Source organism: Terrapene carolina, unplaced genomic scaffold (assembly GCF_002925995.2).
Source record: "Terrapene carolina triunguis isolate 2854851 unplaced genomic scaffold, T_m_triunguis-2.0 Scaffold210, whole genome shotgun sequence".
Lineage (NCBI taxonomy): Eukaryota > Metazoa > Chordata > Testudines > Emydidae > Terrapene > Terrapene triunguis.
This window is the reverse complement of record NW_020664561.1, coordinates 49,549,633-49,575,341: the sequence shown is the minus strand read 5'-3', so window position 1 is coordinate 49,575,341 and position 25,709 is coordinate 49,549,633. Positions and strand designations below refer to the sequence as shown.

General features: G+C 41.4%; 1 protein-coding gene across 6 annotated transcripts in view; it reads right to left on the bottom strand.

The window, feature by feature from the left end:
• LOC112115947 (guanine nucleotide-binding protein G(I)/G(S)/G(O) subunit gamma-12) overlaps positions 1–25,709 on the bottom strand; it is a 70,424-nt gene that overhangs the window by 14,681 nt on the left and 30,034 nt on the right. For 5 of the 6 annotated variants that reach the window (XM_024213185.2, XM_026655507.1, XM_026655502.1 and 2 more), the window contains exon 4: positions 16,584–16,627. The exons of the other annotated variant lie outside the window; for it this stretch is intronic. The gene's annotated coding sequence lies outside the window, so the exon portion shown is untranslated. The remainder of the gene's footprint in view (positions 1–16,583; positions 16,628–25,709) is intronic. 6 annotated transcript variants of the gene reach the window in all.

The following is a 25,709-nucleotide window of genomic DNA, read 5'->3' as shown; positions in this document are numbered from 1 at the left end:
TCTTATTCTCCACAGATGTTGGTGAATAATCAACTACTGCTGTGCTGTGTTTAAATTCACTTATACTACAACTCAAACTATTAAAAAAATCACCGCTCAAAGACCCTAAACATAGTGTTTCAGAGGAAGTTTCATATTTCTCACCTTTGTGCAGCTATCCAGACAACCCCATTTTTTCCCCTCTTGATTCTTGCACTTGTCTAGCCAAACAAGCATGGCATTATTTTATCCTAACAAAAAGCATACCTCCTCCCTTTTTTTTGCACATACTGTAGTTTTCAGCCTGTTCAGCAGCACCTTGCTTTTTAAAAAGCCCTCTTTGCACAGAATAGTATAGAGCATTCTCTCCCTCTCTGAATTTGAACCGTATCCAGTACTTTTCTAGATTTGATCAAACAGTTCTGCAATGCAAAGCAGCTACGACATATCAAGACTTAGATACATTAACAATAACTGTGATATGTGCAGAAAGTATATGAAGTTACAATATTTTAAAACTCTCCCTGCTAGCTTTTGCCAAATATGCACTCAGAACTCCTTACAGTGAAAGCTGGGCAAGCAACAGGCTCCGATCCTGTCCCAGCGCAAACTGTCTCCTCCCAACTCCCTTGGCCTCTTCATTAATGTCACTGCTCTCCCCAGACAGTGACATGAATAATTATCCAGTATTTTCCATTAACTGTGAATTCCACGTAATCAGGACTAAAGGCCATCTATAGTGGCATTCTAATTTAGCAGATTCTACTATAAATAATTAGCTGAACATGAATAATAAAGATGTAATTACACTGAGGGGTCCCAGTGACAAAAAAGGAGCAAAGACTATAGCTCAGTGGTTTGAGCATTGGCCTGCTAAACCCAGGGTTGTGAGTTCAATCCTTGAGGGGGCCACTTAAGGATCTGGGGCAAAATCAGTACTTGGTCCTGCTAGTGAAGGCAGGGGGCTGGACTCGATGCCCTTTCAAGGTCCCTTCCAGTTCTAGGAGATAGGATATCTCCATTAATTTATTATTTATTATTTAATTTGTTATGTTCATGCCATGAGTACAAAGAAAATATCAAAAGTAACTAAGCTTCATCTACACATATTTTGATAGCTTCTTGTTTAGTAAAATATAATCACTAGTAAAGAAAAAACACTCTTTACAAGTGTAAAGAAGGTCTTGTGGCTAAGGCACTGAACTGGAAACCATAAGATCTCTATTCTATTCTGCCATGGACTTCCTGAGTGACTTTGGGCAAGTAACTTAATCTTGCTGCACCCCAGTTTAAGTAATAACACTTCCGACCTCACAGGGGTGTTATGAATGTAAATTATTTTTTCAGGTGTATAGATACTACAGTGATTGCCATAGACAGGCCTATAATAATCATACATAGCCTTCATTTCCCTTAGTAATTATTTGTATTACCGTGGCACCTGGGAGCCCCAGGCATGGATCAGGACCTGACTCCGCAAGGCACTGCTCAAACACAGAACAAAAGGACAGTCACTTCCCCCAAAGCACTTATAATCTAAGGCAGTGATGCCCAAACTTTTCCTGTTGCACCCCCCACTCCTTACCAGTAATGGAATCTGTCCACGCCTCCCCTCCATTACTGCACAATTGGGTCAACAGAGGAGCTAGGGCTAAAGGTGGAGCTTGGGACAGAACTGCGGCTGGGGGAGAAGCTGGGGCGAGAGGTGGAGAGGGAATGAGGGCAGAGATGAGTTGGGGGCAGAGCAAGGGGTGGAGTGGAGCTCTGGCTGGGATCGGAGGTGGGCTGGGTGGTGTTCCCTACCTGCCCCTTGTGGGGGCTGGCCTGGGCCCCATGACGCATCCCCCGAACAATCCTCCGCAACACCTTAGGGGGCACACCCCACAGTTTGGGGACCACTGATCTAAGGGTATGTCTGCACTGCAATCAGGAGGCATGACTGCAGCACATGTAGGCATACCCAAACTAGCTTTGATCAACCTAGCTCATTAAAAATAGCGTGGTAGCAGTACAGTCTAGCCTCCAGACTACAATTCTGCCCAGACCCCAGGTATGTGCTCTGTCAGCTAGCCCACGCTGCAGCAGCTACTCTGCTATCTTTAGTGAGCTCTCTCAATCAAAGCTATCTTGAGTATGCACACACATGCTCATAGGCACCGACTCCGTGGGTGCTCTAGGGCTGGAGCACCCATGGGGGAAAATGGGTGGGTGCTCTGCACCCACCAGCAGCCATGCTCCCCGCCCCGCCCCAGCTCACTTCCACCTCATCCCCTGAGCGTGCCATGTCCCCGCTTCTCCTCCCAGCGCTTGCCGCCGCGAAACAGTTGTTTCGCGGCATAACAAGCTGAGGGGGGGAATGGGGGAGGAGCAGGAATGCGGCACGCTCAGGGGAGGAGGCAAGGAAGAGGCAGGGCTGAGGCGGGGATTTGGAGAAGGAGTCCAATAGGGGCAGGGAGGGGGCAGAGTTGGGGCAGGGACTTTGGGGAAGGGGTTGGAATGGGGGCGGGAGGAGGCAGAGCAGGGGTGAAGTCGGGGTGAGGGCGGGTCGAGCACGCACCGGCGCCAGGAGAAGTTGGCACCTATGCACGTGCTGTCCTGCTTGAGGTGTTAGACATACTCTAAGAAGTATAAGACATGAGACAACAGATGAATACAGACAGACGGGGATTACCAGGAAACACAGAGACAACGTTGGTCAGCATGACAGGCAGTGGCCTCTGCACACCAGCAGTCTAACTGTTATCACTTGGGGAAGGGTTCCCTCTCTGGACTCTCAGCCTCCCCAGAGATCAAACCACTGCTACTCTTCTTTGGAGTGGTGTATAGTTAGTTCTGTTGTGATCTGGACCACCTGCCAACATCTGGTAAGTTCCTTGCACTGGGGGCCAGTTCTCTCTAGGGTGTGGAACTCAACTCTCCCCTTCAGAACCTCTTCCCTCTTAGAGTATCTTTCCTAGGTTCCCTTTCATGGTGAGCTCCCTAACCAGCTTCTCCAAGTATCCCTCTCCTCAAGATCTTCTTGTGTTCTGGGACCTCCTAACTAAGCCCTCACAACCCTTTATTAAGCCCAGGTGTTCCTTAGCTTATTAACTGCTGCCACCACCTCGGCAATTAACTATTCAAAGGTGGATCTGGATTGGCTCATTCTCCTTAGTGGAGCCTGTCACAGGTAATTGGAGACCTGACCCCCATCAGAGGGTCAGTTACCCTGTGACAAGGGGGTTCTGGGTGTGTGCTGAGGAGAACAGACATTTAACAGCATCAGGATGCATCACATTTAAATATACTTTAGAAAAGTATGTTTTACTACAACCCACCTGAACTGCTGTATCACTGATAAGCACTAAGATATCTGTGGGTAACAGCTGTCTTTATAATCAAGCTACTGTCCATTACCAGTTTGACTCAGTAATGCCATGAACGCTGGCTGAATCAGGTACAAGATTAAGCAGCCTGGTTTCTGACCAGGGCACTTTTTTTATAACTTGTCCAGTCCCTCTGTTTTTATGGGCCATGTGAAGAGGCTATTTCATTGGATTCCCACCTGCAGTGCAATGGCATTGCCCTTGCTATCACACTGATGGGTCTGCTTGGTCAGCACTTATGGTTGGCACTCTGCCAAATACACATGAATCAGGAGCAGTGCACTTCAGAGGATTGAACAAAGTGGAGTCTTATCTGTGTCATACACATCTACCTGGCAGACCACTCTCCCAATTTTGTATTTGGCTTGGTTATTTAGAATTTCTTTTCTGCACCCTTGGGGGAGTTGTGTGTATATGTGGGATAACAGGGGTTGCTTCTTATGCTGCTGGTTCGGAGAAAATAAGTGTAGAATTAGACACTAAAATGAGGAATGCTCTAACATATATGGATGATAGATTCCTACTCCCCACAGTTACTCACATTAGGATGGATCCTGCTGAGTAAGGAATACCCTCAACTTCCATTGATTCAAAGGAGACTAAGGATACTTGACATCTCAGAAGATCAGGTTCATTACCGTACATAAGGGCTTGGAGTTTGCAGGATTCCCTTCTCCCTTGGGATCGCTATTTCAATTGACTTTTCAAAACTTGGTCTCACTATCTCCCCTTGCTAACCTGAGAGAAGGACTACATACAGTGACTCACTTGAGTCTCCCATTGGCCGCGGCTGCCAGCTCTCAAGGCGGGGGCAGCATATGGAGCCCCCGGAGCCATTCCTCTGCCTAGGAGCAGTAGGGATGTCGCCGCTTCCGGGGAGCTACGTGGAGTCAGGTAGGGAGCCTGCCGACCCTGTGCCAACCGGACTTTTAATGGCCCGGTCAGTGATGCTGACCGGATCTGCCAGGGTTCTTTTTCAACCAGGAATTCTAGTCGAAAACAGAACACCTGGCAACACTACTGAAGATCAGAAATGCCAGTTTATAGAGCTTTCCAGCTGGTAAAGTGCCGGATAACACAGCGTTTACTGTATAATCACAACGATGAATCAGGAGACAATGCAAAGATCATCAAAAGCCTGCTGCCATTCCCACTGAAGTCAGTAGCAGAACTCTCATCAACTTCAGTGGGAGCAGGAGTATGCTGCACATAAGCAGAACATAGAAAAGTGAAACAGCAGAGTATAGAGCTTTAGAATGAATGCTGTCACCCTTCAACAAGCTACACACAATACAAAAGCTTTTCCAGCTGGAAGAAAGCCAAATGCACAATGTGGAAGGACTCTACTTAGCATGCTGGTGGTTAGCTTCATTAGAAAATGACAGTGTTGCCCACTGAAAAGCAGGCAGAAGGGACATTAAATAACAGATTTCCAAGTATCATTTCAAACTTATTTCCTGGATTATGCATGTTAAAAAATAAACACATTCATAAATCTCACAGATCTAGATGAATCTAGCTATTTAAATAATCACCTGCTTTCACAACACTGACCTACTTTTCTAGTACATCCCTTATTTCCATCAGGGAAAAGGAGACTAGAGAAGAATGAAACAGAATAAATTTAAACGATGCTATCACTCTAAATGGCTGACTTTCAGCAAATATGACTGAAGGAGTTCTTCTATAAACCATCATGCCAGTTCAAAGATTAGGATAGTCTCTAGTGCAGACACTGCATGCAGTATTTTCAGAATTGAACTGGCCGTGGGTTGCGTACTATCCAATTCACAAAGTATTTCCATCAAGGGTTTCTGTATTTCAGCTTTCCTTAGCAGAGCTGGAGAAAAGATGGTGCAATTTGGAAAGAAAATGCATCTCTCACAGTTGTATGTTGGAAGGCAGAGCAGACAGCACACACTGCCAGTCCTTTCAAACACAGATCACTACCAGAAGGAACTCATCCAAATTCTGTGATAGGAAAAAAAACTTATTAACTGATTAGTTGCAGTACAGGCTGCTCCCTCATCTCCAGAGTTTACTGTATCACTGACCTGACCCTAGACTTTTTTCAAATTTACAACACTCCATTTTACAGAAACCTATTCAGCTCTGACTGTCCTCAACACAAAATCTTTCCAAGACAAAAACCCAAATAGTGATAATGCTTCCTTTGGAACAGTTTGTTTTCAAGGGTTTAAATGTGTTATTTTTTTGTAATACAATAGCATCTAGAAGTGCTTCCTGATTGAGCACCTAATTTTCACATTCCTTTCCCAAGAAGTGACCAAATGTTCTAACTAAGGCTACTTAGAAATCAAGCAATTATACAGCCAATGTTCATAAACTTTGAACACACAAATGGCGCCTGCATACAACTAGGATTAACATAACCAGTAGATCATAACCTTTACATAGGTATGTTACATGGCATTTGTAGCAAAACTCTATTCCAGTTATATCATACATACATTTATGAGCACCCCCCCATAAAGCCTTATGGGGTACACTGTCACAGTGACAACTCGCATATGAAAAATATTCACAAGGTAGATATTTTTCTTTTTGGCTGGGAAACAGAATGCTATTATTTGAGCAGGATGTCTGGTTTTGGTGGTGGTGAAGTGTTTTCAGGTGCACTTTTTATTTTTGGAAAATACATCCTAACTGAAAACTGCTGAGAATTAAAAAATCAAGAGACTTTCTGTTTTGGTTTATTATGCGGTGGTTGGTGAATTAACCATCTGCTGACTCACCATATTTAAAGGCGTACACAGCAAACAGGCTATTTTTCACATACAAGATAGTCATAGCCAGCTCAATAAGGGATATTTTTAAGTGACATTGGTCATTCAGGAATGTATTATATAGTCTATCACAAATATGGAAGAAGAGTTTTTAAAATGGGAAGAAATAATTTAACACTGAAAACAGCTTAGTCTAGTTTAAAATCTTACACTTACTGATGCCTAAGTGAAAACGTTTTAGTTCCACACAATCACAAAATAAGCTGTAGTTAGCAGTCTAAAGAACTCATAATAGTTCAGATTTCCTGTTGTGCAACTACAAAAGGGAAGCCAGTCCCATGAGAACACTGGCTGTTTTGTACCAGACATGTGTGAGCAATATGATCTTTAAGAGATTGCTTACCAGAAACTTACAACAATGCCCAAACCAAAGTTCTTATGACACTATCTTCCAGACAGCACCTGAGCTGACATGTTTACAGCTCTGCCAGTAAAACTACTCACATGACATAGCTACACCACTGTCCAGTGAACTGAGCCAGGAGACTGGAACATTACTGGACAGTGACTTGCAACTATTTAAAAAAAGAGGAGTTGGCTTACGGAGTTAGAAAGCCAGAACTCACGTACAATAACAAACTGCCTTGGTTTTACAGCATGTTTAAGTTTAAAAACATAATTTGAAAATAAAATGCAATTTTAAAGAAATAGAGAAAAGACTTCTGTTAAGGTCTTACTCAAAAACCCATATATATCTCTTTCCCCCATATAAAAAGCAATTAGAATTTATACTACAAGAATCAGGGCCTGTTGGAGAAAAACACAGTTCTCACTTTTTGGTTGGTTGCAACAAAGTCAGATACTTTATTTTTAAGCAATTGCATAGAGGGAGAGAGTGCACTAGGACACAGGGTTTCCCCCTTTTAGACAGGTCTCTCTACGGTAAACAATTACAGCAAGCATTTATACCTTTTGTTACAAACAATAATGAGCAACAGCTGCATTTTGTTTATATATAGGTTATTTTGATAACTTTTTTTTATTTATTTAGACTTTAGTTTATATTTTATTTATCTAAGGTCGCAACAACTTTTTATACAGTTTTTTAAAATTTGTTTTATATAATTTTTGCTTTTACAAGTTTTGCGTTATTAGGGTTACAGTTAGCCTGACTTTTGCTAACAAAAAAAAAAAACTGTTTGCACTGAAATTTTCTTTTAATTTTTGTCAGGCCTTGCTTTACTTTTACAGGCCTAAACCTACATTCTTTACTGAGTCAAAGTTCCCAAAGAGTTCAAAGAGGAGTTTTGCCTAAGGACCACAGGATCAGACTTTTATTTATAAATTAAAGCAATTTTTCTTCTATAAATATAAAAAGAATCTTAAACTGTTCACTTCTACTGGTTCTGCAGTTATAAAGAGCTCAACAAGCTTTTATTTTAATTTACACAAATCATTCCTCCTTCACTAGAAATGTTACAAGTAAAATTTGACAGTGAATTTTTATATTTAGACGAAGCCCCTAAAACTAGGACTTTATCATGGAAATACTGACAGAACCTTAACCATAGCAGAACAAAAAGGCACAGCTATTATAAAATTTTTCCTTTTATGTGGGTGGAGAGTTTACATTATTAATTTTTTGTAGAAATTTTTGCTATAGGGCCGTGTTCCCCTTCATTAAATAGATTATTTCATCTTACTGTGAGACAATCAGAGAAAGAAAAGAAGCACTAGAGAGGTATGACTCAGGTCCTGTGCTGGAAAGTAAGGCTGTTTTCTGCAAGAAGTAGTCACGTGCAATTTCAAAATAATACTTTACTTGCAGGGAAATCAATTAGTAAGACAATTTTAAAGCCACCAACTCCCATTCAAGAGATTCTCTTATGTTAATACTATTAATAAGAGAAATAATACCCATAGAAGATAGTAGAAATAAAAATAGACCAACATTGAAAATTAACTCAGCAAAAAAGTATGCTAAGGAATATTAAAGGCCATTTTCTTCAGGTTTTAGTTTTTAATCAGAAAATGTAAAAGTCATACAGTAAGAGAAAGTGGGAAAAGTTAACATTAACAAAGAACATATTTATTTGGATAAATGTATTTCACACTTCAGGCAATCTCAATGCATTTGAAAAAGATCAATGGATATTACTAGTCATACAGGCCAATACCAGTGTAATTATTGCAGAGAATGCATTTTTTATGTGCTACTATGTCTGCAAATCAAAAAACCCAACATACACATCATATGTGGATGTTTTGAACTGAATGGAGATTGAGGTGTTAAAAATAAATCTCTGGAGCAAACAGATAAATTTAAGAGCACCAGAACCAGCTGGTGTACACCCAAAAGTTCTGAAGGAAGTGAAGAATGCAATGGCTGAATGGTTAACAAAAATATGCGTGCACACATAAAATCAGCAACTGTGCTGTAAGACTGGACACAGGCTTTGGAAAGTAGTTTGATATTATGACTGGAGTTAGACAAGGGCATGAGTTATCACCAATCCTCTTTGGATTAGCAGTAGACTGGGTAATGAAGCAGGCAACAAAAGATATCATGGATGCTATAACCTGGGTTAACGGAGATGCGCTAGATAACCTTGACTTTGCTGATGACATTACTTTACTAAGTCTAAAATGGAACAGAATGACTGTCCTTGCATCAGAGGTAGAACAGGAAGCAGCAAAAATTGGATTGAAAATAAATGTAAAGGAAACCGATTTATGAAGGTAGGACAATGGATGCAAAGGTGTATGTGGGTGGAACAGAAATTGAACAGGTAGAAGAGTTCTGCTATCTGGAGAGTGTGATGACATTCGAAGGTGGCTGTGATAAAGAATAGGCATATGAGAGTAGGGAAAGCAAGCACCACTATTGGAGGATAAACAATATCTGGTCATACAGAGGTCTCCACACCAAACTAAAGGTCAGATTATACAATGCATTGTACTGAGCATGCTACTGTACGGAGCAGGGACTTGGCCAATGACAATCGCTAACAAAAAGAGATTGGAGGCTGCCCATCACAGATGGCTGAGGAAGAGGCTACACATTTCATTGGAAGACAACATAACAAATGGGAGAGTAAGGGGGCTAAGAGAGCAGGACGTTCGAAAAAATCATCACAGAAAGAAGGCTCAGGTAGTTGGGACATGTCTTCCATCTTCCATATGGCGTACATGCTAAACAAGCACTCAACTGGGTACCGAGGGAGGAAAGAGAAATCAAGGAAGACCAAGGAAGAACTGGCAGAAGTCCAAGAGATAGGATATTGAGTGTGCTTGCATCACTTGGGAAATACCACAACTAGCAAGTGACTAATCAGTGAAGGAACTGGACTACCCAATGAGTCAGTGGCACAGGAGGAACTAAGGCCTAAGGTAAGGACTGTACTAAAATACTGCTGAGGACAAGTTAAACATAATACTTTTACACAAACAATTGCTGTTGTTGCCACAAGGATATTATGTGATTGTAAAAGGGCAGGGGAGTGTGCCTCTATTCAAATGTGGTCCAATTACATTGCCTGAGGTTGAGAACTCAGGTCCTAACTGGACTTCTTGCAGATTTTTTTCCCCAACAATTTAAAGAATCTAGCCAGATTGAGAGTTGTATTCTCTAGGTCAGTTATTTATTAATTGTATTACAATAGCACCTAGGAGTCCCAGTCACGGGCCACAGCCCCATTGTCCTAGGCACCGTGCAAATGCCTAGCAAAAACATGGTCCCTTGTTGCAAGAATATAATGTGCTTATTTGAACATGCTGTTTTTTGTTTAAGACAAAACTTCCAGCTGCTAACCTGCAACACATGCTGTTAGATAGGACAAGCAATACACTGAATTTGATATTAAGTACATTATATCCATATTCAAAGATTTATTGGTTATTAACAGAGCAAATTGGTTGTATATTTTTAAAAAAATGTTTGGAGTAACGAAGAGGTATTTGCTAAATGGTGTGAAGTCCTTTCCCAGAGAGCCTAATTCCACTCCAATAAATACAATCCGAACTTTGGTTCCATGCATCTCAATTTTTACTTAATATACTATAAAATTTTGTCCTGTGTTTGTACAGTGCATAGCACAATGGTATCCTGATCCATGACTAATGCTCGAAGCTGCTACAACAATACAAATAATAAAAAAGTTGCAGGGGGGGAAAAAAAGGAAAATCTTTTCTCTTAAAATGGAATACACACGATGATTTCTCTACCTTTTGTATTAAATCTTCCTTGGCCAAAAGAAAAATATGTCAAAGAGCAGCTACTAAAAAGTTTAAGAGCTAAATTTTTCTCTCAGCTTCACTGATGTAAATCCAGATTAGCTTCATTGAAAAATAGTTTATCCCATTTAAATCAATGGAGTTACGCTGGATTTACATTGTAAAATTTGACCTTAAAAAGTACTGGACAAAAGAAAATTCTAATAATGACCTTATTAATAAGTTCCACTGTCCATTTTCTTAAATAGTTAGGCTTTTTGGTAATTCAGACATACAAGACATTCATGCCCTTTGGAAATTAAATTGCCAAATTTGGTACTGAACCTATACTATTTCTTCCCCCATCTTCAAATAAACATAAGAAGCAGCACTACTTTACATAGTCCTCCCAAAACTGAGTAGACCTCTTCTGCAGATTTTTTTGAACAGAATACAGACTAGCTCTGTGGTTTTAAAGATGGGCTGGCTGCCTACATAAATTCCTAATTTTAAGAGGCGTTTTAAACAACCAAAATACTACCCAATAATCTTCTTTTCCTTCAGAGTCAAGGGGAATCTACACTACACAAATGGTCACAAAAATTCTCAATGGTAGTATTTGCACTCTACTTCAGACTATGGTGATGAACTGTTTGCAATTTTATATACATTTTGAACACAACTCTGAAGAATTTATATATTTATTTGTGCTCAAAGTTTAGGAGAAGGATTTTCTTAATGGGCTATTAAGCAAATGATTCTTTAAAAAGCTCCTCAAAGAGGTAGAAATAGGTCATGCTTCCAATTACCAGCCATATACTCCCATCAGCAGGTAGAGCATTACAGTACAAGGACAAAAACATCAGGAGTTTCCAAGTCTTCCTAGTAATTTTCTCAGTAGGATACCCATTGATCTGTCATTTCCTGCTACACTTAGATTCGCCTTACACTGGGGGGAGGGAGTTGATCCCCATTTTAAGTATTGCAGTTGGTAGTGGTTTGGGTTGCACGTGGTGTCACTGGAAAGAATGGGTGTGTTAAATATATTCTCAAAAGCTTGTTTCAATATGGACATATTGTTTTCTACTCATCAAGAAAACTTTGGCATCACTGTATTATAAAACATCTACATGCAAGTGTAAAATTAGAGAGAACTTTACAGACCATAGGTAGGGCACATTTCCTACCCCAAAGACCTCACGGTATACAAACTACACAAGATAGTTATTGTTTAACATAATATTGTGTTCATACCTAGATGTCAGCCACGTAAAGCCCCATTCTGCTAGATGCTGCGCAAACATATAGCAAATGACAGCCCCTGCCCCAAACAGCTTGCAATTTAAGGCCATGTCTATACATACATCACTGCAGCAGCACAGCTGTACTGATACAGCTGCAGCACATCTGGTGAAGATGTTTTATACCAATGGGAGAGAGCTCTTCCGTCAGCATTAAAAAACCCACTTCCACAAGTGGCATAAGCTATGCCAGTGGGAGAAGTTCTCCTGCCGACATAACACTGTGCACCCAAGCTTATGTCACACAGGGGGGTGGACTATTCACACCCTGAGCAACATAAGTTTTGCTGACATAGGCTGTAGTGTAGACATAGCCTAAAATATTAGGCATAAGAAGCAGATGAGATAAAGAAGTGAGTGGGGTTAACAAAAATTATACGATGCGTGCAAGTTTTAGCCAGTCAGGAGCAGTAATCCAAGTTGCCACCTATTTAACCATAGGTTAAGGACAACAATTGAAGAGAGGGAGGGTCTGGTATTTACTAATGATGAGATGAAGGATTTTCTGAAGTGGAATTTAAAGAGGAATTTGAAGGAGAGTGAGGACTCTTGGTGGCAGGGAACAAAGAGACTGTTGCACTCCTGGGGCTGCAAGAGAGAAGGCATGAAGCTGGGATTGGGAGACAGGAACAGAGGGAGGAGTAGGGAGAGGTTTGGGAAGAGCATAGGGAGTGAGATGGGGATAATAGGAAGAGAGAGCAGAGATGTAGGTAGGGACAAGATTACGTAGAGCCTTGTGGAAGAGGAGCTTGAACGTATGTGATGAGACAGGAAGCAGAAGAAAGGATTCAAGGAGAAGGCGATGTGGAGTGCAAGCATCCCTCCCCTTCCTGCTCCGCCTAAAAATCCAGGCTAAACACTACCATGACACTCAACTGTCTTAGGGTTTGTCTGCGCCGCTGTAGCACTTCAGTGTAGACACACACTACTGCAATGGGAGGGGTTCTCCCATCAGTGAAGGGCTGTAATCCACCTCTCTCAGAGGCGGTAGCTAAGCTGATTGAAGAATTCTTCTATTGACCTGGTGCAGTCACCACCAGGGGTTAGATCAGCTAACCTATGTCGCTCAGGGGTGTGGATTTTTTACACCCCTGAGAAATGTAGCTGGGTCAACCTAACTTTTTAGCGTTGACCAGGCCTTACTTACAAACTACAAATAGGAATAAGATAATCAGGTTTATCTGTAACCTTTTCTGTCAAATGTGTTAAAGACAGAGCACATTTCAGATATCTGAAAGGGCTCTAGAGACAATTCATCTTCCAATTTGACGATGAACATTTCTTTTTGGGGAGCAAATCGACATCAAACCAATCAGCAATGAAATCATTCAAGTTGGCCTCTTTAAACTGTGACTACCCTATACCCACAATCTGAACCCTCACACCACTCTGTTGAATTGATGCTCCCATTACTTCTGAGCCATGGATCCTAAACAACCTTAATCCTCCAGCTACTCCCCAGAGCAGCATCTTCTATTTTGTTGTGCGCTCTCTATCATCTTTTGTCCTTTTTTACCCTGCTGTCTCTTCCCTTGGCTCAGTTGTTTTCTCTTATTGCCTCCACACTCGCTTTATGGCTGAACGATGGAATCAACTACCCACTGGGAAAATGCCTTTTTTTAAAAGTGCCCTGCTCCAAAAGAACCTGCGCTAGGGCTCATGATTTACAGAAATATTAAGCCCTTCTGAGCATACAGTTGGATGTTTAAGGTCAAACCTGGACACCAGGAAACATCTGTACAGACATACCGGTCAAGCAGATTTTGTATGGAGCCATACTCAGCGATTGAGTACAAACCAAATCAATGGATGAGTTCAGAAAGCAGCATCACAACAGTCACATATTTGCACTGCAGTTGTTATCTGCATCAATCCGTCATAAAGAAGTTCTTCCCTTAAAAAAATAAGAACTTTTGAAAAATAAAATAAATTACCTAAACCAGAAAAGAAACAACATTTGTGGAGGAAAATTAATCAGCACTAGAAACTAGCAAAATCACCTGCCCTCTTCTACATATTTCAAAACTACAGAAGTATCCACTGTGCTAAAGCTCTTCATTTAGCAAGAGACTAAACAAACACATCTACAATGACCTCTACCAGGAGAGCATTACACTGGTAAGGAAAGGTTTAACAAAAAGGGGGAAAATGTGTCTTTTAATGTGCATTTAGTGTGTTCTGCATATTCTCCCTTTTACAAGCGATAACAGAAAAACACATACACAAAGTTAAAACTTTTCTCCCCAACTAGAACGCACACAACTATTTTCAATACATCATCCTGCTTCTTTCTGCAGACTTTAAATGCCGAAGACACAGTGCTATAAGAGCAGGTATATGGCTCAGTCTTAAAGCCGAGTTCCAGCTGGGATAGTTAAAGGCCAATCTATCTTTTTTTACTGACTCTTAGATCTAGGATTTATGAACAACCTGCTGAGTGAAGTGTAATTAACTCACTCCTGTAAAAGTACACAAGGGAATTCCATCTCAGCATTCCTTTGTAGATAATTTGCTATTCACTACAGTTGCATAAATTCAGCTGATGCTCTAGTTTTAAAAGAATACATGAAAAATTCTAGTCTAACAAAGACCTAAATAAAGATTAAGAATAAAATATTGAGTATTTTGCCACTATTTCTTTTGACAGAGAACTGCTTTTAAATTGACTAACTTAACAATGTGGATCCAGCAATAAACCAGCCTGAACATAGAACCACAGTGAGCATTACAGTACTTAACATGTGTAATCTTAATACACCAATTAATGGTGATTTTATCACCATGCACTGTGTCAATCCACAGTATGAGGCCAACTGTAACAGGTATCCAAAGTCACAGTCTATGTGTGGTCGCAAGTTTCTAAGTAATGTTTTTATACAAAAAGTAATACCAGCCCAAAGTAAAACTAAAGGCCATACCCTACACTCCTATAGAAACACCACAGGGGAAGCAGAATTGCCAGGAAGCTCTGGGATGAAGGTGTCCTTTGAGTACACCCCAGAATACACTGAGACTTGAGGGGCTGCACGGTGGAAGGGGATACTGCCTTCAAATTGTGCAAATCCCAGGAACTGTGGGAAAAAGAAGATGCCCACATGGTGTACTGAACCCTCAATGATACTGCAGGGCTCCCCATGACAGTGCACAACCTTGGCCTTGCTGCTATTGGCTCCTCTACCCAAGTGTAGGCAATCCCTCCTCACTGAGAAAGGTGTAGGCATAAAACAGGAGTTAGTGATATTGGAGTAGTATTAACTTTTGCTCAGAGATCTATGCACTTCTACAGGGAGCAAGCCCCAAAGAGTGGCTGCTCCCCCAATTCACCACCTTCTGAACAACAGAGCCTCAGTCTTGTGGAATCAGGGTGGTGCAGCTTCTATGGGACATGGGGAACAAACTATGGAGCCCACAGCCTCCTTCTGCATGCAAAAAATGCATCATCATGCTGTTTATGTTAATGAAGAGGAGCATATTTTAATTAACTTTACATTTTATTTATAAATATGCACCCACTCAATACTATATACACAATCATCATAGGTTTCAGAGTAGCAGCCGTGTTAGTCTGTATCCGCAAAAAAGAACAAGAGTACTTGTGGCACCTTAGAGACTAACAAATTTATTTGAGCAATCATCATAAATACTAATACATCATAAATAAGTTTCTCTTTAAATCATAATAATGAAAACCAATGGAAAAAACACCAAACTCTGGAATTCCAATATACTTCACTTGCTCTGTGTGACAAAGTCAGAACTGACAGCTATAAGCGTGTTGGAAGGTTGGTATATCAGGCCTTGAATGGTGAAGGCCCTTTTCCCCATGAGCTGAAATGAGATCATCTCAGGTTAATTAGACACACCTGAGTTCAATTTAATGGCCACCAGGAGTGACCTTTAAAAATCTCTCTTCTGGTGAGAGAGGAGGAGGGATGAGGAAACAAGCTGCAGGAGGGAGAAAAGGCTGCTCCTAGGTGGAAGTCTGTTCTTTCTATAGGGGAAACAATCAAGTTAACGTCTGTTGGGGAAAGGATTGGTGACCAGAAGCCAGCACAATAAGGCAACACCCTGGAGAGGGGGTAGGGACACATACGTATTTTTTGTGCGTTGTGAATTTGTTTTTTGCTTAAGAGAACTACTCAGGCCTACCCTGAGGCCCACCTTGTAAATACTGAAAAATAAACTAAAGTGAAGAATTAAAAACCTCTGGAGTAGAACTGATTTACTCCAGGCCCCCACCACCGGAGGGAGAAATGCTAAGGCAAATGACGTTCCTTGCCAGACTTTTTTTTTCTTTTTGTAACACAGAAAACAATCCTGCTAAACCACTTTGTTGGGGTCAAAAGTAAATTAAACAGCTGAACTAAAAGCCTTTCAAAAGGAGATTTACCATAGAAACATGGATTTAAGATCTATTTTAACTACAGAGCTGCAGTAAAGTATTATATATTCCCTTTGCTCATACTTTCTCAGAGTACATATTTCTATTAATTCTTCATCTTATAAAATGTGTACAGTCCATTTTTTTCTGCTACTGAGATGAGGATGTGAACCTTTAGTATATCTCAAACAGGATGAATTTACTAATACACTGATGGATCTTTAATGTACCTTATCTAACTTTCCAGAGAGAAACTACAGTCTAGATTAGAAGATCACCTTTAACTTAAACCAAAAACCCACCTAAAACCATCCTCTGAGCCATGCCATATAAGGTAATCCACATGCCATTTTAGGTCTTAAATTACTCAGCACGATGTGATTGTCTGGCATGTACTCACTGCTGTAGCCACTCTGAGCTAATGAAAGCATAAACAGAAGAGAAATGATTCTTAACCGTTCCATAGAAAAATATTAAGCCTGAATATGGCTACATGCTTTGCAGAATGTTGACATTTTTGCATTATCAACTACTAATCATACCATCAAGGCAGCTAAATGTAAATATCACTTTGCCATAACATTTTCCCCACACTTACGTAGGATTTTCCATAAACGATTCACCTGCATCAAGGTGATTCACCTGAAAATAAAGTCAACAAAGCAGGTGATGTTTCCCACAGTTCTTTAATGCATTTAGTGACCTTTCACAGCACATTTTCAACATCCATACAACTAAGATTAAAACAAATGAAAACAAACCTTCGTTAGAATTTAAGAACCCAATTTTTAAACAGGCCTCAACATGGCCTCTAATATTTTGGACATATTTAGTGGTTCCTACAACTGCATACATTTATTATACTACTACTAAATTATAATAATCTTTGCATTTAACTAATATCTTCTGAGAATTTCATAGTGCTTTGCAAACATGATTAAATTAACTCTCACAATACCCATATGAAGATGACTGGCATTACACTCAACGGCATTTCCGTTTGTCTGTAACATGACAGCTTTGGAATTGATTGGATGTGATGTTCAAAAGTATCTCTTGTTTCTTTGATGGCATTTCTCTGTGTGTAACACCACAACTTTGGAACTCCACATCCAATCAGACACCTTTTCTGTTGAATGTGGATTTCACTACCACCTGCTCTGCCTTTGTCACCTCAAGATTAGACTACTGTTATGCTTTACATAGTACTGTACCTAGCAACTATTCAGAAACCAAAGTTTGATCAGGTAGACCTGCCTGCCGCCTAGTGTATCAGCAGCATATTACACCAATACTCTGAATTCTGCATCAGTTCTTTATTAGTTTTTAGGTGGTAATTACATTCTATTTCTGATCTGAAAACTGACTATAAAAATGACATTGTAGAGTTCCATGTTTATGGTCTCTGATTTCATATTAAATGTGCTCACTTTACAAGTGAACATTTTTTCAAACTGCCAGCTCTGCAAACTCCCCAGTATGGGTTCAGATGGTTATCACCACCAGCAACAAAGGTTCTGCAGGGCAAATTACATATGTACCACCTCATCATTTTTAAGTTGCGCCCTCAGGGATACCTGTGCAATGACCTTATCTTCTAATTATGCTCTCAGTGACTCATGTGAACCGCACTGCCCTTACATGGAAATTTGTAGACAAATTGGTAGATGATACACAAGGAGGAACAGAATCCAGCTCTGTCTCTCCTTCGCTGCTTTGACTCTTCTGAGCTAACAGGAGTAAAAAGCAGTGAACTTACTGTCACTTAAATCATCCGTTTTTCTTCTGAATACTGAGAGAAAGCAGATCTGTTGAGTAAGGAGGTGTCATTTTTATACGCTATGTTTCACAATACATCTGCTCCTTTCAGATGTTGGTTTTGAGCTATAAAGCCACCTGCTTCTCTTGAGGGTCTGCCACAGTTACAATTGTTGGAGGCACTTGAGCTGGGATCTTGATTAAAATGGGAAAGTCTTCAATGTGTTTTTTATGAAAGGACCTGGACTTTGGAATTCACCTGAGCCTCTGGGTCTGAAACAGCTCAAGTTTATTCCCTGGAAGGCATGCTTCAAGACAACTATTTTTTCAGGCATTTGGGGGCTTAAAAGGTATGGGGTTTGTTGGGAGGGAGGGAGGGAGAAGTGTTACTTGAGTGCTGGTTAGTTAATTTAGCTATGGGGGTTCTGGTTGTTCTAGACCAGGTTTGCTATTTTAAAATAAGTTGTGTAATTAAAAAAAATTGGCCTCAGCCAAAATTTTCAAACTTGAGAGGCTAAAGTTAGGCACCAAAGTCCACAGTTAGGCACCTAAAATAAATGGCCTGATTTTCAAAGCGATTGAGCACCCAACAAAACTGGTCAGCCTATAAAACCTGTGCTGTGTACAGGTATTTAAATGTCTCTATAACTGAAATTTCACAACCCAGTTTGACTGCTTTCAGGTCCCTGAGGGCATTACCCATTGAAGGACCTTGTAAGAATTCCTGACATTGCCACCCTACTGAATTGCCTGGTTCCCTGCACTGAAATTTGCCTAAAGGACTATGTTTAGACTCCTTGAACTTTTGAAGCCCAAACACATCTTTATGGATAAGCTTCCATACAGGCAGCCTGTGGTGATCCAGTGAGGCTATTCCTGAAGTGATAGTCCTTCTGCAGATCCTCCCTTAAGGGTCCTAAACTCTGAATGAGTTTGTTATTTGTTTAACACCAACACTGGACTCAATGCTGTGCAATACACAAAAACAGAGTTAATCCTTGCCAGATGAGGTCATAGGCCCTGAGTTTGCAGGCCCCAAGACTGAAAAAACATTATGCACAAGTACTCCCAGGAAAGTCGGTGGTACTACTAATATGCACAAAGTTAAGCATGTTCAGGTTTGCAGGATCATGCCTTAAAAGAGACCTACTAAATAAAAACATGCACCAGGAACTCCAATGATGGGTATAAAAAGGGTTTTATTTGTTTACGGTCTATTTAAAATTTCAAAGTCATTGAAGATTTAAACACAACAGTGTGAGGTCAAGTTGATGACCTAATTGAAAAGGACTTATTTAAAGGATTTCTGCAAAAATAAAATGTCACTAAATATAATGCATATTGCAAAGCTAGTAAATACTTACAGCACAAAGGAGAGCAAAAGTGTGATACATTATCTTCTATGATGCACAGTATTTTGTGCATTTGTGAATGGCATTTTGATGCATTAAAATGATTGCTCTTTTTTCTGTTTCACTTAAACATTGACAAGAACTAAAATACTACAAGCGTTCAAGTTATTTTGCTCTGTGTAAAGTCTCAGGCAGTCATGAAGGTTATGGAAAATGTGATTTTTCCTGATCTGATATAATCACTCCCGCCTTTTCCATGGTATTGCTTTGATTTTTTATTTGTTTAACATCAGCTACCTTAAGGAGAAGAGGAACACTGCTGACAAGTGTACTGAGTGCAATCTGCAGAGGACACAAGTCAATTTACAGATGCAGTTACAGAGCCTTAGCTTTTTGGCTCAAGCTATAGCAGTTCATGCTTTTAGTTCTGGAGGTCTTCAGTTTGCTCCCTGGTGTGTCGGCCAAGATGCCATCCATCCCTAGGGTAGGGATGCATGCTCTGTAATACCAGTTAAATGATTAGCTCTCCCCTTCGCTGTGCTCCAGGGCTGGAGATCCACAGGGCAAGCATCCTACTGCTAGCTAGCTGAGCCAGTCTCATCTTCACTGCTTTGGATGGCTGGGGTTCTGGAGGGCAGGCCCCTCACTGCTGTCTGCTTCCTTAACAAAATAGTCTAGCTACCCAGGCACTGCAATATGAGATGTTTCATAATCTAATGTATAGGAACAAAGAGAGGTGGGGTAATTAGGCCCAGAATAGGCACAACGACACTTAGCAGCACAAGTGGGGGGGAGAAAAGTAATTGCCACAGTTGAAGCAGCACCAGGACCCAACAAAGACAGCAGAGCTAAGGGGATGGCACCTGCCTATGCTATCAAAACCCCACTGCTCACCCCCAGGTCTACACCAGGGTGGAGCAGCAGCCCCCCATCAGCTCCCCGCTCCCTTAAGTTCCCTGTGCAGCAGCCGCCCAGAAGGCTTATCAATTGCCCGGCAGTTCAGCGGTCCCTCCCCCCACTGCCGTGGTGCTGCTCTTGCCCTCTGCCTTGGAGCTGGTCCCGGGAGCCTCTTGCTTGCTGTGCGGGGGGAGGGGGAAGAGGGATGCTAATGTCAGAATGTCCCCCTCCTTCCCGCTGCTGCCCCCCACTACTTTACCCCTGTGACGTTGCACTCTATATGATTTTATAAATATATGCTAATGAGTGAATATAATGTAACTGGAATATGCTTCATGCAAAAGGTCTCTTGTAAGGTATCATTACAAAGCTTATGATCTACGGAGTATGGTCATCCTATTTGTATAAATGTATCACTCTTGTATCTGAAACTAGAAATATGAAATATAACTCTGAGGGCCTATTGTAATTATGCAAAGTGTGGGCCATTAATGGTGGTTTGGAATCTTGATGGCTCCCATCAACCAGGACAATTGACTGTGGATGGCTCTGTTTGCAGGCAAGCCTTCCTGTGAGTCAGGCTGGGAGGAATGAAGGCTTGAAGTCTTAGGCCGTGGCTACACTCAAAACTTCAAAGCGCTGCCATGGGAGCGCTCCCGCGACAGCGCTTTGAAGTGCAGGTACTCCACCTCCACGAGGGGATTAATTTACAGCACTGTTTACACTGGTGCTTTACAGCGCTGTAACTTGCTGCGCTCAGGGGTGTGTTTTTTCACACCCGAGTGAGAAAGTTGCAGCGCTGTAAAGCACCAATGTAGCCAAGCCCTTACAGTGACATGTGATCATGTCACCTGAACTGGAATCCATCTTTAACCTAGTGTCTTTCCATTGAGAAGGAGGGGGTGGGAACCCAGAGAGGGACAAAGGATTCCCGCCTTATGCAAAATATATATATATGGGTGGGACAGAACAAAGGGGAAGCCATCATGAGGAATCCCCTAGCTACCACCTGAGCTGGAACAAGAGCTGTACCCGGGGAAAGAATTGTGCCCAGGCCTGGAAGGTGTCCAGTCTGAGGAAAAAGCTTACTGAAGCATCTCTAAGGGTGAGATTATCTGTATTCAGTTTGATTAGACATAGATTTGCGTGTTTTATTTTATTTTGCTTGGTGACTTACTTTGTTCTATCTGTTACTACTTGGAACCACTTATATCCTACTTTCTGTATTTAATAAAATCACTTTTTACTTATTAATTAACTCAGAGTATGTGTTAATACCTGGGTGGGCAAACAGTTGTGCATATCTCTCAATCAGTGTTATAGAGGGCGAACAATTTATGAATTTACCCTGCATAAGCTTTATACAGGGTAAAACGAAGTTATTTAGGGTTTGGACCCCATTGGGAGTTGGGCATCTGAGTGTTAAAGGCAGGAACACTTCTGTAAGCTGCTTTCAGGTAAGACTACAGCTGTTGGGGACAAGATTCAGACCTGGGTCTGGGTTTGCAGCAGGCTAGCGAGTCTGGTTTAACCAGGCAAGGCACTGAAGTCCTAAGCTGACGGGGCAGGAAATCAGGAGCAGAAGTAGTCTTGGCACATCAGGTGGGAGCTCCCAAGTGGGCATTCTGTGATCTAACCCGTCACAACCCCATCTCCACAGAGCGGGGGGACATAACAGGGCTCAGGATGGAAGGAGCTTGCTGGCAACAGCTGCTGTCTCAACTTGCTGATCTACTTAAAAAGGCAATGTACTTAGAGTGGTGTCAGCGTACTTAAAGGAGCAATGCGCTTCTCTCTCACACACAGGGTGTGTGTCTCTGTCTCTCTCTGCCATGCTGTCTCCCCTCCCTCCATTTGTGCTGCCTTGTAGAGTGTGAGGCTACATTAACAACAATGTGTTAACTCTTGAGGGCTCAGCCGAGTGCTAGTTCATCATTTAGCAGTAACGCATTCCCTGGGAAATATCCCACCCTCTGACTCTATCACCTCAACCAAGCTTCACAATCATCATTGCTGTGTATAGTATTAAACTGTTTGTTTAAAACTTACTGTGCATTATATAATATAGTCTTATCTGGTGGAAAAAAATTTCCCTGGAACCTAACCCTCCTTTTTACATTAATTCTTATGGGGAAATTGGATTCACTTAACATCATTTTGCTTAAAGTAGCATTTTTCAGGAACATAACTACAACGTTAAGCAAGGAGTTACTGTATCTGGTCAGGTCACCCTACTGGTCACAAAGGGTATCATACCCAGTTTAGTCAAAAATGTCAAAATTATCCATCTCAGCCTTATTAAAGACAGTCCAATGCCCTATGCATAGGCTTGGAATTGGAAAATTCTCTGATGACAACCCCAAATTCAGTATTTCCCCCTTCAACTGACTATCTGCTTCTTTCCTGTAGACTTAGCCAATTTAAAAGCAACTCCTTCAATTTAACAGTCGCTTCCCAGAATCTCGAAGTGGGCCATCAGACCCCTCCTCCCCTCACACAACTCAAGAGGGGACAAGTACTGTGGAGACTGTCAACTAGTTCATCTACCTAGGCTGCAAGCATAGTTCAAATAGTCACAGCAAACAGGATGTTCTTTGACAAATAAGTCTCACTGCCTCCTGCATCTCTCACTTACAGATGCAGTGACAAACATAGTAAACAAGTCCAGCCTCAATTTCAGCAGGTGATGTCCACATGTGCTCTGTCATCCCAACGGTCTGGATCATCCATAAGTAAGAAAATTGACACAGCCATTGCAGCCATAGAATTGGGAAAAGCAGTGGGAAAAGATGGTATCTATCCGGAGTTCCTATATAACTTAGGTCCACACACATGGAAATGGATGATGCAGCTTTTCACCAACATCCTGGAGACTGGTGAAATTCCTCACATGTGGAGAGAAGCCAAGGTCATTGCAATCCTAAAGCCTGGAAAACCTGCAGATCACTCTTCTAGTTAATAGGCCAAATCTCCTTCTTGACCACCACCACCTACAAGCTGATGGAGTATATAATTCTGAAACGAATTAGGTCCACTGTGGATGCCAGCCTACCCAAGTAGCAAGCTGGTTTTTGATTGCACAGAAATAGCTGCAACCAAGTCCTGTGCTATGCTTATAAGAAGCATACCATTTTTTTTTTAAAGGGAAAAAGGCAGTATGCTGCATTTATTGAAATACAACAATTAGCATATGCATTTACCAAAAGGCTCTGTTCATGCTCCGACACTCTTCAATGTATACACGAGCGATATACCTGAAATGATAGCTCAGAAGTTTGAGTATGCTGATGATTTGGCACTTGCAACTTAGGCCCATAGCTTTAAAGAGCTTGAAGTGACCTTAACATCTGATGATACGATCATGGAGTACTTCCAAAGATGGAAGATGAGATCAAATCCAAGCAAGTCAGTAGTTTCTATTTCCCCACTTGACAATACAATCACACAAAACACTAACTGTTGAGTTTTGTCGTGAAACTGTTATGACCCAAAACTAACATATCTCCGTGTCATTCTTGACTGCTCACTGACCTTTCATGACCACCTCAAGAAAGTAGCCTCTAAAGGTAAGACTTGCATCAATATTATTCAGAAGTTAGTGGGAACAAGCTGGGAATCAACTGCCTCAGTGCTATGAACATTGGTCTCGGCAGAGTTGCAGAGTACTGTGCACAAGTGTAGACAAGAAATTGCCATACCCAACTTGTGGATGAGCAGCTGAATCAAACCATGCAAAATCATCATGGGAACTTTAAAATCAACACCTCTACTGTGACTTTCTGTATTAGCAAACATTGAACATCCAGCTATCAGCCAAGATATAGCCACAGCATGAGAACTTAAATGTGCCAAAGACTACCCAGAACTTCCGATCCAACTGGTTATGGATAACATGCCCCCAAAACACCTGAAATCATGAAAACTACTGTGCACCACACATGACCACCTCATGTCTCTAGATCTGGCCAGGGAATGGCAAAGTGTCTGGAACCTCATCAACCATTTCAAACAAACACATTGCTACTTACCCAGCAAGCCACCCTCCTGGTTTTGACATGCCACACAGACTTTGGACCACACTGAACTTCATCTGAACAAACCATGGAAGATGAGGCTACTTGATACACAAGTGGAAAATCCCCTTCGTGCGACTGCGGTGAGAATATCCAAACCATCAAATACATCATAATGCAGTGACCCAAATATGAATTGAAAGGTGAATTGGATGATATCCACAGTGTAACGGAGGAGGCCTTGAGATGGCTTATGGACGAACAACTGCATCTATAGACTGTTGCTCTGCAGAGGTGAGAGAGATGGGTGCAAAAAATGTCTTTCCACTGAAACAAAGTTCAGGATCTATCAAACCTGTGTATTACCAGTATTGCAATATGGGTCAGAACCCTGGACCTTCCTGTCAAGCTATCTTGAGTAGCTCACAAGCATGAATGCCAATCTCAGGGCAGACTGTCAAGGAACAAGGTGCAAACCCCAAACTGGTTTTAAATTCTATAATTAGATTTCATCAACCCAGTAATAAGCGTGAACTCCTAAAGCACTATAATACCCTTAACGTGGAGTCATAGACAATCCTCCTGGGCACTCTGGTCTATCTTGCCACCCAGGCAAGTCTGCTGTTGTGATAGATGGCCCCTTACAACAAAAATCACAATAATATTCAGGTGACTCCTAGTCCAAAAATATTCACGTTACTCCAGGTCAATTGTACCTCAGATCTCAAACCAAAGACAACTCTTGTAGCCAATCCTATAATACTAATGATTTATTAAGAAAAAGTAGTAAGATAATTATTTATAAGGTTAAAGCAGGTAAACATATATACACAAATAAGATACAGTCTTAAGTTCCAAAAGGTTATACTAGCTGGTATAATATGCAAGCTCTGTATGTCCTTTAGGGCTAACCAAGCCAAGCAGCTTGGGGATCCCTTGCTTATGCTTAAAAATTTTGCTGTCTCCAAATTACAAGCAGTATAGTCATCACAATTCTTCCTAGACAGGGATCTTTATTCCCTCACCCAGCGTTCAAGCAGAGATGGGATGAGGGGTTGTACACACATACCCTCTTCATGGGTGTGGGGGAAGCAATCAACCAAGTCTTTTGTCCACTGATGTTCCACAATGGCTTCTCTGTTTGACCTTCTTTTGTCGGGGAGAAGATGACACCTCCAGGGCCACCCAGAGGATTCAGGGGGCCTGGGACAAAGCAATTTTGGGGGCCCCTTCCATTAAAAAAAGTTGCAATACTATAGAATACTATATTCTCATGGGGGCCCCTGCAGGGCCTGGGGCAAATTGCCCCATTTGCCCCCCTTCTCCCCCCCCCGGGCAGCCCTGGACACCTCATGTGGTAAACTAGTATCTCACTTGACTGTGGGGGTTTACAGCCTGAGCAAACATTTTTACAGTTGCGAACACTTAAATGTTATCTTACTTATATCTGTATCCCAGGTTATAAGATAACTACATACAGCATCCTACAAACATTTTATAAAGACTAAACACATTCTTATAACTCTAAAATCTGTTTTAACAGTACTCACACACAGCTGAGCCAGACTGGTTTCCAGCTATACATTTGTCAATATTCAGTGAGGCCCAGGGGCCTTGACATGAGTTGACATCTGGTCTTCCAGTGTCACACTTCCTACAAGCACACTTGGAGCGGCTAGAGGCATTCCATATGTGCTGTCAGCA